At 33.8% G+C, this 15,404-nt stretch overlaps 2 pseudogenes; both read left to right on the top strand.

Moving 5' to 3' along the window:
• LOC100441943 (putative ankyrin repeat domain-containing protein 20A2) overlaps window positions 1-9,280 on the top strand; it is a 41,571-nt pseudogene extending 32,291 nt beyond the window's left edge.
• Window positions 8,067-15,404, top strand: part of LOC129057625 (ankyrin repeat domain-containing protein 18B-like) — a 31,114-nt pseudogene continuing 23,776 nt past the window's right edge.

Raw genomic sequence — 15,404 nt, 5'->3', positions numbered from 1 at the left:
ATACAAAGATGATTCAAAAGATTGTCCTCTACAGTCTAGCAGCAAAGGGGATCGACATGTAAAGACATGATATGCAGTTCAGGTGGTAAAGTGACACTAGAAAAATTGACAAAGTACTAAGGGACCCCAATGAAGCAGACACCTGTGTGTGTGCAGAAAGATAGCTAGAATCAAGGAACACTTCACACAGCATTCTGAGCCTTTTTTTTTTTCTGCTGTTGGAGATAAGTTCTTACTCTATCACCCAGGGTGGAGTACAATGGCATGATCGAGACTCACTGCAACCTCAAACTCCTGGGCTCAAGGGATCTTCTCACCTAAACTTCTTGAGTAGCTGGGACTACAGGCACATATCGCCATACCTGTCTAATTTTTTGTAGAGTCAAAGTTATCTATGGTTCCCAGGCTGGTCTTAAACTCTTGGCCTTGAGCAATTCTCCCATTTTGGCCTTCCAAAGTGCTGGGATTACAGATGTGAGCTATTATGCCCAGCATACATTCTGTGTCTGAAAAGATGAAAATAAATTTTTCAGAATAGTAGGGGAAAACACTTGTGATGTAAAAAATGGGGTGCACACTAATTAAGGTATAAACAACAATAATTTTGAAAATTATTAGTAACTGCCAACTCAATTGGTGTCTTGTTAAAAAGGTACTGTTATGTACATTGTATATTTTGACTGTATTTTAAAATTTTGTTTTGTTTCTAACAGTTTTGTTGATTTATTTTGGGAGGAACAATTTGTGAGTGACCCTGAGATTTTGTATGGCTTGAACCTGGTGATATCTAGTGTCTCCCCAAGTGGTTTGTTGAAGTTTTGGATAATTAGAAGTATTTCTTAAAGAAGTAAATATTTCAGTAAACATTCAGCTTCATTTAAACTCTCAAAATATAAAATACAAAGAAATGTCATTCTCTATTTATTTTATAAAGATTATAGTCTTTATCTAACTGTTCTTAGTTTATTTGAACTAAACCAATGAATTTGTCAACAGAACAAGCCTTACCAGTGGCTTCAGAGGAAGAGCAAGAAAGGCTTGAAAGAAGTGAAAAGAAGCAACCACAGGTATATGAAAATTTAAGTTTCTTGTTTAATATTAGTTTTTTTTTTTGCTTTAGTAAAAAAGCGTATTCAAAATGACATGACCTTTTAGACTATACCTTTAGAATCCAATAGATCATAATTTTATATTTAATTTTTAAAACATTTTAACCAGTTATGAAACTTAAGATATTCTTACTATCTCTAGTAACTATTAGTTATTCTAGTAATTCTTACTATCTCTAGTAACTCATAGCTGTCTTTACCCTTGGAATTGAGGCAAGAAATTTTCAGAATTATCTTGCTCTTTTATTTGTATAACCCTACTCATAATACAGAAGGTAACATGAAATATTGGGTCATATTACTAAGAAACAGAAATTATGAACGATTTAGCAATGATGGCCACTGAGTTAAACTAGTGTTAAAGGAGTCATCATTGCCAGTGGTTCAAATGTTGCAGTTTTATATTGCTGGTCACCAGTCCCAGGTTTAAAGATTTGTTCTGTTTTGTGGTCACCATTTGACTTCTGTGTCTGTGTTCAGGGAGTGAATGGGGTCATAAAAATCAACCCAGTTGCCTGTTAAGAGAATCCTACCTTGCAGAATGGGACCTTTGGTGTCAGGGTACAAACAATAACTTTATTTCAACATAAATACATAGTAAATATTACTAAAATTAAAAAAATCCAAACAGTATCACTACTGGAACTTAAAATATATTAGAAGTGGATATAAGCAGAAAATCTCTAGATACATAACACTATCATAGTATATCATTTGAATTAGAATTTAAAATTTTGCTTCTCTTTCTTATTGGTGTTCAGTTTGGCTCTTAATAATTTAGTGTTTGCCTAGTCTCTAGTTAATCTTCAGAAATATACATGCACTGTAGGGGCTCCCTTTTTCTGGTATGCTGAGGTAAAGTCTTTGTAAGACAGGAAGCTTTTATAATACTACCTATCATCTTTGAATTCATTTCTGGTAGATTTTACACATAATGCATTAAGTTTAGTCCAAACAGACACTGAGAGTTCAGCTTGCCAGTTCATGTTTCTGTTCTATGTTAAGCCAAGGCAAATTATTTTTTGCTTTTTAGTTATAATCCCATAATTAAGAGTGGCAACACATAGATTTTCACGGTTAAATTTTAATTGTTTTCTAATATTTCTTTGTTTATACTTGATTAAAGCTAATTTTAAAACATGCAATCTGACAGAAAAGACATCTGAGAAACAAAATAAGCAAACTTGTTTTCCATTTTGCACCTGCCAAAAAAAAAAAAAAAAGTCTCAAGAACCAGAACTGGGTAAGAATTGTGATAAAGGGAATCTATCTGTATATTTATGGCTTTCTTTAAAATTCATTGCAAACAAGTTCAAGCTGAATATTGGTAAAAGTTTTGAAAACTCCAAAATTACTGCTTGCCCTGAGGAAGAGCTCCTACATAGTAACTCTAAAGAGGGACGAATGAAAAAGGAGTGCCCTCTAATCTGATGAATCAGGTCCCTGATTGTGAGGAGAAAAATGCATCTGGAGGGTCTAACTCTGTGGCATTCCAGGCAGTGCCTGAACAGAGGAAGCCCATGTCAAATGTCTTTTTATTCCATTCATACTCCAGGTCCCTGAAATACACTTACCAGTCATCTTCTAAGCTTCATTTAAATGAAAATAAATCAGACTATAAAAATGATAACAAACCAGACACATAGCTTGTTTGTAACACAGACGATGAAAATTTTTGTAATGATACAGAAACTGAAAAATTAAGGAACCCAGTAATTATGATTGAAATGGAAGATGATTAAGAGTTTGACATGCAAATGGCAAAAAATATAAACCCAAATACCACTAATTGGAAATTTAGACATTAGGCTTTGGCCTCAGTCTAGAGATCCAGAAAGTGTTTTTGATTTGTGGTTTACCCACCCCAAAGAAATGAAGCATATGATTCAGATAGAAAGCCACAGTATTTCTGCTGCTACAGATACTTATAAAAACAGAAATCCAATACAGTGCTTACTCCAGAAGCCATTATATGACAATCCCAGTGCTAATAACTACAAAAGCATGAATCTTGAATTATAAAATGTGAGTTATTCTTTGCCACATAGTGAGAGAACATCAAATATACAGCTAGAAGACACAGCAAGATAGTCCAAGGTCACCAACATGGCACATGTATACATATATAACAAACCTGCATGTTGTGCACATGTACCAGAACTTAAAGTATAATAATAGTAAAAAAGAATGAGGTAGGCATGTTACAAGTTGAGTTCCTGGCTTTGGAGAAAGAGAAAGTCCAACTTCAAAAAGAGAGAGGTTCACTTGCTGCTTCTTTTTTCTGTTTATCAAGTATTTGATTTAGTCAGATTTTCTATTCAAGAAAATCTCATGTGTACAGTTACAGTGGGATTATCTAAATGTGTAATTATGTGTCAAAGTAGATTAGTTCTGCTATCTAAATAACGGTTCTGGAGAACGTTCTCATAATGTTTGTTCATTATTCAACCTAAGTCTCCCTATCAGTCTTCCAAGTGGCGTGTGAGCTGGGAAACTAATTCAGCCGTATACAATGTGACCTTCTGAACCAGATCAACATAAAGAAATTGCTAAAGAAATAAGCTCTAGATTCTAGATTCTTTTTTCTGTATTCATTTAGAGATGAATTACATTTATTTAATGATAGAATGGGAATACAATGGGAGGGAAGCCATGACTGAGACGAGCCACAAAAACACATCTAGCCTTGAGAGTTGCAACGAATATTCCCAGCCACATGAGTCTGATTAATGTGTTTTCATGCATGCAAGTTTATCTGCTTAGCTCAAACTGTTTGAACTTATAGTCCCATCATGGTCATTTCCAATATTTTGAAAACAAATATATACTTCCACATATTTTAAAAAATCATCACTCTCCAGTATTTCTGTTGAATCAGACCTTACATTATGTTGTTTAATAAAGTATGGTAAGTTTTGGCATGTATGATTTTTATCATGTAAGAAGCATAATTTCTTACCCAAAAATTTAGCTTTTGACTCTTTAGTAGAAAGTTGAGTTCTGTACATTGTGTTCTAAAGATAGACAAAAATCTAGAGATTTTCTTCTTTCAAAGTAAAAGCAGATGAGGCCTTTTTCCACCCTGTGAGTCATTAAATTGCTTTGCTTAAGTTAGACTTTTAATATATCTGACTAATTTGATAAATTTATCTGGTAATTTATGTAATTCAGCAATATGGAATTGGATCATGTTATTTGGTGCCATGAAATGCTAGGGAATGCCACCTCGAGCTCTGGATGAAACATTTCATATGTCTTGGTTGGTTTGACTCCCATTATCAGTAGATAATGGGGCTAAAGTAGGTAACTGTACCATATGTTTTCCACTTATAAACTTTTGTGGTAATTGAATGTGAAATCTGGGAAGCATCTCATTTTCCAGAATTCTGCACTAGAAACTCAGCAGTTTCACTCTGCTTCTTGTGTTGTGGCAAACTTTGGTTCCCATAGTTCAGGGAGAACCTTTACTTTTTTGATATCCCAGGATTAAAAAAAAAAAAAGAGAGAGAGATAAAAGGCAGTGGGGAAAAGAATAGCTTAGTGCAGAAAAGGGAAAACTTCTTTACTGTTCCTGAAGCCCTACAAAGTCACATCCTCTCAATCTGGCTATTTCATGTAAAATCCAGGTGGTAAAGACAGAAGACATATGTTATGCTTGTGTCTTTTTATTTCTCTGTTTCTGCCAGTCAGATAGCATAAACGTTTATGTCAGATAGCAAAGAGTGGATGGGAATAAAAGCACAAAATGGAGAAGAGGCCTTTTTGAAATTTTGGAAAATTCTTCCATTCACTCAAACAGAAATGAGCAGACGTGACAAAAATTTCAATGATAAAATGATGAGTACCTTATAATTATAATAATTATGTATAATGATAAAATTAAAGTAAGCACAAAATACTTATTAAAATGGTGATAGTTAACCTGAATCAAGTGAAAAATTCCAGGAAAAAGTTCTTTTTATTGAATAAAATAATAATTATTGTTCATATTACTCTTATTAAAGGTCAAAGAAGGAAATAATACAATCAAAAGTGAAAAAATACAACTACCAGAAAATATATGTCATAGTACATCTGCTGCTGCTGCTGACAGATTAACCCAACAAAGAAAGATTGGGAAAACATATCCTCAGCAATTTCCCAAGAAACTGAAGGAAGAGCATGATAGGTAAGTAAGCCTATAGCAGTGTGTTTTTTTTGTTTTGTTTTGTTTGGGTTTTTTTTTTTTTTTTGAGATGGAGTTTCTCTCTTGTTGCCCAAGCTGGAGTGCAATGGTGTGTTCTCACCTCACTGCAACCTCTGCCTACTGGGTACAAGTGATTCTTCTGACTCAGCCTCCCTAGTAGCTGAGATTACAGGCATGTGCCACCATGCCCGGCTAATATTTTGTATTTTTAGTAGAAATGAGGTTTCACCATGTTAACCAGGCTGGTCTCGAACTCCTGACCTCAGGTGTTCTGCCCATCTCAGCCTCCCAAAGTACTGGGTTTACAGGAGTGAGCCACTGTGCCTGGCCACCTGTAGCAGTATTTCACAGGAGATAATTGTCATTGTGCTATAAACTAATTCAAAATTGGACTAATATTCCTTATGATATTTTTTATAAAAATATATTTTTATAAAAATATGTTTTATAAAAATATAAAACAAGTTTTATATTTTTACCAGGGATATTTAGCCCACCTGGTAATCAGAAAAATGTAAATTAACATAAAATACAATATATTTTGTAAAGTCATGCTGATATTTAAAAAGTAATTACTAGTGTTGGCAAATGTGAGGAAAAAGGCATTCTCATACACTGTTGGTATATGAAATTGGTAAATTATTTCTGAAGGGTAACTGAGTGCTGTGTATCAAAATTTCAAATAACCTGACATCCCTTTAACTCAACAACTCCACTTCTGGGACTAGATTTCCCAGGAAAACATAACTTGTGTAAACATACACACACTTATTAAGGGCATTAATTATATATTACACATAATGAACAATAGGCTAATAAATATATAAAATATATATAATAAGAAGGTGAATTGAAAGTATTAAGAAAGAATTATAAAAGTGTGGGGTAACAGATGTTAGACTCTTTAGCCTAGTTTTGGATGACAGTCATTTGCAGATATAGTTTTTGTGAGAGACATCTTACTCTGTAAATCATTTGGAGAGACACCTGCAATATTTCATAAAGATGAAAATTTATTTCTAGTGAACTTATACACTTGTCAATAAATAGTAACTTTAAAATTTTAGTTGATTGTAAATGACCTTTTCTAATTAGGGAGTAATTATGACTGTGTGATTTGAGAAGGTAATTTTGAACTTGTAACTTTACTGAATTATCTCCAGTATCCTTTTTTATAATATATACTAGAGTGACTGGTAATAAAAACTTTAGCAGAATATTCTTTCCTTACTACTTTTCAAGTATATGCGTTCTTTTGAAGATGTTGAAGTGAGAAATTAAATATCTGAGAACTGCAAAGGAAAAATAATCCAGAACATAGAAATTTTATTAGGATAATAAACAACATCTGCAGAGGTAGATCACAGGATGAACTCTTTATTTTTTAACAAAATGAATTTTAAGATAAATGTCTTTATCTGCAGATGCACCTTAAAACAAGAAAATGAAGAAAAACAAATGTTAATATGCTGTACCAAAAAAATAGAGAAGAATTAGAAAGGAAAGAGAAACAATATAAGAAAGAAGTTGAAGCAAAACAACTTGAACTGACTGTTCAATCACTAGAGATGAAATCAAAGACTGCAAGAAATACTCCAAATCAGGTAAATCAATCTTTAGTAAAAATTCTATATTTTAAACTTTATTTTATCAATATTACTTATAATATCCACTTGATTTAATATATATTATTTAGGTCTAAAACAAACCAGAAATGTTATCTCATTTTTAAAAATGAATGATGACACGTACAGGTACAATTATTAATATTTATTATAAATCTTGGCATCCACATAGGATATTATTTTATTACAAAGAGCTTTTGAAAACAATAATATGCCATAATATATACTTAGTGATAACCTATTGATAAAGATTTTGTTCCCAGTAAAATTGTTCCTTGTACTTTCCCCTATTTCATATTGATTACTGTACCTAATATTATAAAGAGGAAGCAGAAATTATTGCAATCACAGATAATCTCATGATATTCTAAGAAGAGCTCTATAAATTTTATCTTATTTACCATTGGTGTTTTGAAATAAAAGTTTTCTTTTGTATGGATATATTTACACCACAGAAGTAACTGTGATCTGTTGGAGAACTAGAAGTAGAGTCAGAAGTCCTGGGGAAAATCCTGTAGCTTGCTTATATTTTTAACCTTTCTTTCTCAAAATTGTGGTAACTAGATGAGTTCACCAATGAATATATATAGGAGTGACTAGTATAATGTCTAGATTTATGATTTAGTAAATGTAATTCTTATAACTGACTATAAAAGTGTTAAAGGAGTCAAATTGAAATAGAATGTTATCAGTGAAACTGAACTGTAGTAACTCTGGGAAATTTTATCTGTCCAAATACGTGTGAACTAAGGTTCTTACTATAGGGTGGTGTATGGGTTAGATATCAAAGTGTAAATGCAATTTTTTGATATATTTTAATTTAGTCAAATTTGTTGATGCTTTAATTTATACTTTTGAGTTTGTTGTAATTCAGGGAAAGGCTTTTCCAATTCTGAAATTCTTAAAAATTATCTGGTGTGCGTGTGTGTGTGTGTTTACTTTTATAAATTCATTGACTTTAAATAAATTTCTGAACTTTTTGGAATTTATGCTCTATAAGGTTCAAAATTTTGCTTCAACTTTTTCTCCAGTTGGATATCCACTTACAGTAACCTTTTTAGTGCATGGATGTGCAGGTTATTCTTTAACTTCAAAGGTAATCATTTTTATTGAGTACTAGCTAAAACTTTCTTTTGTTTTATTTAGGATTTTCATAATCATGAAGAAATGAAAGATCTGATGGATGAAAATTGCATTTTGAAGACAGATATTGCTATACTCAGACAGGAAATATGCACAATGAAAAATAACAACCTGGAAAAAGAAAATAAATATCTTAAGGACATTAAAATTGCTAAAGATACAAATGCTGCTCTTGAAAAGTGTAGAAAACTCAATGAGGAAATGATAACAAAAACAGCATTCCGGTATCAACAAGAGCTTAATGATCTCAAGCTGAGAATATAAGGCTCAATTCTGAACTGTTGAAGGAAAAAGAAAGCAGGAAAAAACTGGAAGCTGAAATTGAATCTTATCAGTCTAGACAGGCTGCTGCTATAAGTAAACACAGTGAAAGTGTGAAAAGAGAAAGAAACCTAAAACTTGCTTTAAAGAGAACACAAGATGTTTCTGAACAAGTAAAAATGAGTTCTGATATTTCCGAAGTAGAAGATAAGAATGAGTTTCTTACTGAACAACTTTCTAAAACGCAAATTAAATTCAATACCTTAAAAGATAAGTTCTGTAAGACAAGAGATACTCTCAGAAAAAAGTCATTGGCTTTAGAAACTGTACAAAACGACCTAAGCCAAACACAGCAGCAAATAAAGGAAATGAAAGAGATGTATCAAAGTGCAGAAGCTAAAGTGAGTAAATCCACTGCAAAGTGGAACTGTGTAGAAGAGAGGACATGTCAACTGCAACGTGAAAATCCATGGCTTGAACAGCAACTAGTTGATGTTCATCAGAAAGAGGATCATAAAGAGATATTAATTAATATCCAAAGAGGCTTTATTAAGAGTGGAAAGAAAGACCTCATGCTAGAAGAGAAAAATAAGAAGCTAATGAATGAATATGATCATTTAAAAGAAAGTCTCTTTCAATATGAGACAGAAAGCAGAAGCAGAAAGAGTAGTAAGTATCAAGGAAGATAAATATTTTCAAACTTCTAGAAAGAAAATTTAAACATTTGGTTCTGGATACATGTTGAACCTAGTTGAATATAAAAATCAGTAGATAAAAAGTGTGTTTACTACACTGTATAATTCATTTACATGAAGCATCCAGAGAAGAGAAATGTATAGGTACAAAAAGTAGATTAATGTTTGCGAAGGGCTGGGGCTGGAAGCTGGTAGTGACTGCTAATGGGCGTGAGGGATCTTGCAGTGATGGAAATGCTCTAAAGTTGGATTGTAGAGATGGCTGCACAGCTCAGAAAATGTACTGAAAATCTTTTAACTTTATGTTAAAACAGATACATTCTATAGTATGTAAATTATATTTCAACAAAGCTTTTTAATTAAAAAAAGGAAAAATATGTTTACTATATCAGCTTAGAAACATACCTTGTTTCCATAGAGGTGAGAGATGATTTACTTTGAGAGAAGACATTGTGTCATCTATGACATTTTATTAGGCACAGAGTCATATGTTAAGGTAGATAGTCCTGTACTGCTGAAATAATAATTTTAATGTCTTTATGTTGCCACATGTTAAGACCATGATGAAGTTATAAATGGAAATGTTTACACCTGAAATGAGTATTTTCAAATTAAAATTTAATTAAGTGATTTGCTTCGACACTTAATTCTAGATTTCCCAGATGAACTGAAGTGTATTGCTGTGTCTTATAATATCTTGCTTTAAGTAGTTTTTTATATATTTTAGTTGGTATAGCTTTATTATTATTCATATTAATTTAACTTAAATCTGAAAATATGTCAGTCTCAAATTACGTATTTCTATGACCACGTAATGTTTTAAAGGCACTTACTTGTTATAAAATTATAATTTAGGGTAAATGTGGTAAATTTTAGCAAAACCATATTTGATTTAGTCTTCCCACTGGTATTCATAATTTACTTAGAATATTTTTATTAATAATTAGCTCATAATTTTTATTTCAAGGCTCAATGACTATCATTTGAATATAACTTTGTCCAGTACAAAGATACTGTAGCTGCCTGTGATTTATGAGTTAGGCATTAGATCCCCATTTTCAGACTAAAGAGGGGTGGCAGGCTTCACGTACAGTGGGAATGGAGTAATTACAGGAGGGAGTTGTAGGAGCTTGAAGTCAGAGAGGGAGGTAGAGGCCTGTTTACCTAGGGCCTCAAAGGCCATTGGAATTTTACTTTTATTCTGAGACAGGAATCTGTTGGAAGGATTTGAACGGTTGATTGAATATGTTAGGAACTTTGAGGTTGAGTTGAGCTTCTAAGATGATTGAATGGTGGGATGAATCTGTTGTATTAAGAGAATACCAATTTGGCAGGAGGATAACACATTCTGCATCCCTCACTGAATTCAGTAATAAATAAAAGTGTGTACATATGATGAAAAGAAGGTGAATTGATGTGTGTGAGATAATTTTCAACGTAGGTATGTTAGAGTTAAATGTTATTAACATAATTTAATAATAAGGCAATTTATAAAATCAGTAACAAAAATATTTTATCAGGTGGTTGTGAGACAACTTCAACAAGAAGTGGCTGACAGCCTAAAAAAATTAACTATGTTAGAGTCTCCACTGGAAGGTACATCATGTTGTCACATTAATTTGGGTGAGACACAGGCCTCAAAGAAGAAATTATTTCAAGTGGAAAGTCAAGTATGTATGGAATTTAACATGTCGACAGTTATTCTGTAGCTGGTTGAATTATATAACATGTTTTAGGATACTAATTTTGGCAGAAGCTTGATTTTGTACTTTCATTATAATTAATTATTTCCATTTTACTATCTTTAAAATGTACTTTTTTTTTTTATATTGTGACTTTTGTTCTACCATTTTGAAAAAGGATTGCATACCTATTCTCTTACAATATGTACCCTTGGAAAAGTTGATAATTATACATCATTCCTCAGAGAAAATTGACTTTTTTCCTGTTAAACATATATTCAAGTAATTTTTGTATTGCTATGATGAGACAGGCCAGATTAAATCAGAGGACAATGTTTAATGGAATGTTCCAGAAAATTGTCTTATTTCTTCACTTTTGTGAATGGACACAGAATCTGTGTCTATTTCGCAGATTCTAAGTTAACTTGTATAGAAAGACCATTATACTATTCTTTGAAATGTACGTGTTTTATGTTAATTTACAAACTATTTGAAAAGTTAGGCATTTTCTTTATTTACCTTTTATTTAAAATATACTATAAAAGTATAGAAATATTTAGATCTGATACAGGATGTACATCAAAACTTGAGAGCTGAGAAAATTATCTGATCACCATTGGATTTTAAAAACAGTTTCACTGAGATATAATTCATGTATCAGACAGTTCAACCATTTAAAATGTGCAATTCAGTATCTGTTAGTATATTCACAGCATTTTCATCACCCTGAAAAGCAACCCTACATCTGCTAGGCATGACTGCAACCTTCCTCCATGTCCCTCCACCTACCCCTGTTGTAGGCAACCACCATCTACTTTTGTCTCCATAGGTTTGCCTGTTATGCATATTTCATATACGTAGAGTTAGACAATATGCAGTCCTTTGTGACTGGCTTTTTCCCTTAGCTTAATGTTTTCAGAATTCATGCATGTTTTAGCACACATTGGTAGTTGATTTCTTCTTATAGTTAAATGATACTCTATTGCATGGCTATACTGGTTTTCCATTAATTCATCAGTTGATGGACCTTTAGGTTAGTTTCCACTTCTAGCTGTTATGAAAAATGCTGCTGCAAACATTCACTTACAGGGTATTATGTGGACACGTGTTTTTATTTCCCTGCCATTGGACTTTATCCTCAGAGTTAATTGGGCAGATTTCAGCACTTGTCTTGCTCATGCTATCCTTTCTGCCTTCTCAGTTTCTGTTCATCTAGCCTCATTCATTCAGACCTGGCAGACAATTTTTTTGTTTTTATGAAGCTTTCTCTGACTGTTCTGACTCTGATTGACCTTATGTGTTAGGAATTGTTGTCTAGTCTGTGCATAAAACTTAGTCCTTAATTTTTCATGGCTTTTATTTTTTTATGGAAGATAATTTTGTCTCAGTGTAAATTTGCTTAATGGGGGAATAATATATAATATGTATGCCACCTATCCTGCATACATTGAAAATATTTTAGCTTAGAAGTTTTTAGCATACAATTAAATACTTTATACCATACCAATTATTTGTTCTTTGAGACCTTGGCACAGTAAGGTTTATATTCTAAATGTATTTTTAGCAATTAAATATCAAATCTAAACCAATTAGTCTAATAGAGGTGACTCGTTCAATCACATGTTTATGTTTTTCTCACTATGAAAAAGAATCTAAATTGGCATTTTTTCACTATGCAGCCAGAATTGCGTTTCTGGACTGCTACCAGTTTGTCAGCTGAACAGTTCTGGCTGCAGCTTGTCTGATGAACAATAGCACAGCTTCTCAATCTGAGTGCTCAGCAGAGTGCTTGTGAACCAGCACCACAGCAACAGTTGCTCAGAGGGAACTGATTCAGGAGCCTTGATTTAGCAATAGAGTCCAGGGTTTTCAGCTCAGTGTCTTTAGCCTGTCTCTGCTGGTCATGTCAGTTATGTACTATTCAATCCAGGAGGTGCTATTTACATTGTAGTACATACATAGTCATTGCCTACTCAGTCATGCACAGAGAAAGGTAAGTTATAAATTATATGCCCCCCATTTGCTGCAACTCTCAGTGGTGAGAAGAATGATTCAGTGCAGCTGTAGGAGACTACTTCCATTGGCATACCACCTGCCTAATATACACAATTTTGTTAAGATATACAATAAAATTATTATGCTAATAGCAAGTATTTTATGTAGCTCACTATGTTGCACGTACTCTTCTAAGTGCTTCATGTTAGTCCCCAGTTAAACACCTGGCTGGGGGAGGTGGCTCATGCCAGTAATCCTAGCATTTTGGAAGGCTGAGGCAGGAGGATCACTTGAGCCCAGGAGTTTGAGATCAGCCAGAGCAATATAATGAGACCCTGTCTTTAATAAATAAATAAATAAATAAATACTTAGAGGCATGGTGATGCATGCCTGTAGTCCCAGCTACATTGGGAGGCTGTGGTAGGAGGGTCACTTGAGCTTGGAATATTGAGGCTGCAGTGAGTGGTGATCAAGCCACTACACTCCAGTCTGGGTAACAGAGTGAGACTCTGTCTCATAAATAAAACGTTTTGTATAGATTCCCATAGAAGTGAGTTAGACATCAGGCATAGTATTATTAGCCACTTTGATGTCTGCCTTGGGAGTAAAACATATAATAAGGGACAGCATTAAACCATCTCAATCAATAGCCTCTAACTTCTCAAGAAGTTTCTTATCTCATGAATTTCTAAGCAACAGACTACCTGGATGAAGACATTTGGTGGACACCATTTTGAGATGAAGAATCTCAAATGGGAAGAAGGGAGATGTCTACTTGACTGGAGCTTCCCAATGATATAGTTGAGTGTCCCCCGAAAGAAACTTTAGAAACTTTAGAACAAGACTTTCATCATGCCATATCTCTATGGAAAAGGAAACTCTTTAAAAGAAAACAAAGGCAAACAATTGATAATCTGATTCTCATGGGAAAGTTTTCATTATAAAAGAAAAAAAGGGCTGGGTGCCGTGGCTCATATCTGTAATCCCAACATTTTGGGAGGCTGGGGTGGGTGGATTACCTGAGGTCAGGAGTTCAAAAACAGCCTGACCAACATGGTGAAACCCTGTCTCTACTGAAAATACAATAATTAGCCAGGTGTGGTGTTGTGCACCTGTAGTCCCAGCTACTTGGGAGGCCGAGGCAGAAGAATCACTTGAACCCAGGAGGTGGAAGTTGCAGTAAGCCAAGATGGTGCCACTGCACTCCAGCCTGGATGACACAGTGTGACTCCATCTCAAAAAAAAAGAAGGAGAAAAAAAGGGACAAAGTAGACTGGTCCAAAAAAGAAGAAAGAAAGAAAAAAAGGACAAAGTATACTGGTCAATATTGTAACGGTGAGACTGTTCCCCTTTGAGATTAGAAAATAACGGTATACTCAAAGTAACATCAATAAGAACCAACATAAAATAGACAAGATTCACTGTCTACAAAAGTAATCTGCACCAAGTAGCAATGTCTGAGCGTGTGGTTGAGAATATTGTCTGTCATATGTGTACTAGAAGGAAGAGGCCTCAAGAAAAAGGTCAGAGCTGGAAATGTAGATTAGGGAATCTAGGTTAAAGTTTTGAGATTTTAGGAGTCCTGAGAGAATTTAAAAAGTGGAATAGCAGCCAGGCGTGGTGGCTCACGCCTGTAATCCCAGCACTTTGGGAGGCCAAGGCAGGCAGATCATGAGGTCAGGAGTTCAAGATCAGTCTGGCCAACATAGTGAAACCCCATCTCTACTAAAAATATGAAAAATTAGCCAGGCGTGGTAGCACACGTCTGTAATCCTAGCTACTTGGGAGGGTGAGGCAGGAGAATTGCTTGAACCCAGAAGGCGGAGGTTGCAGTGAGCTGAGATCGTGCCGCTGCACTCCAGCCTGGGTGACAGTGGGAGACTCCATCTCAGAAACAAACAAACAAACAAACAAACAGAAAGGAATAGGACTGAAGAACAGAGGTTGCTGCATTTAGAAATGAAGCGGGGTCAGAGGAGCAGAGGGAACATTTGGTCACTGCTCGCAGTTGCTGCTGAGTAAAGCAGGATAAAGTCCTTCATGACCCTTGGACTTTTTTATTGGAATTATTAAAAATCAGATTTCCATATTAAAAACACAATAAGTGATGAAAAATAGATTTCTGGATGAGACCATGTGTCACAGAGGCCAATGGAAGGGGAGAAACAGGATAATAGAAAAACCACAAAAAGTAGACAAAAGTTGTGTTTTTGTTTATTATAGAAAACAACTTTATTTAAAGAGAAAGGGTTAAGAGAAAGGGAAAAACTGAAACCTGTGGGTGAATACTTACAGAGAATGACAGTATTTAGCTCAGCCTGAAGACAGTTGAGGATCAAAAATGTAATGGGAAATAGATAAGAGTTTTCTAAAAATCATCTTAGTAAGATGTAATTTAAGAAAACTTGGAATATCTTAAACTATTAATGACAATGTTTCTAGAGCATCTTTAAAAAGTAAAATGTAAATATAACTACACATTTTTTACTAACCCTTAGTATTTTATGTGTAAAAACCCTTGTTTGTAACAAACATTTTGACAGTTTAAATTTCAGAAAATATAATGATGAAAGTATGTATCATTTTTAGCAGTTTTAAGAAAAGTGACTATTTTTGAAATCTACCCTTATTGGCATCAGGCTTATAAAATGCACTTTATACCCCTGCCTAAATACATATTACTCATTAACTTATGAGAAATAATATTT

This window comes from Pongo abelii, chromosome 12 (genome assembly GCF_028885655.2).
Source record: "Pongo abelii isolate AG06213 chromosome 12, NHGRI_mPonAbe1-v2.0_pri, whole genome shotgun sequence".
NCBI lineage: Eukaryota > Metazoa > Chordata > Mammalia > Primates > Hominidae > Pongo > Pongo abelii.
This window is presented reverse-complemented; position numbering and strand designations above follow the sequence as displayed.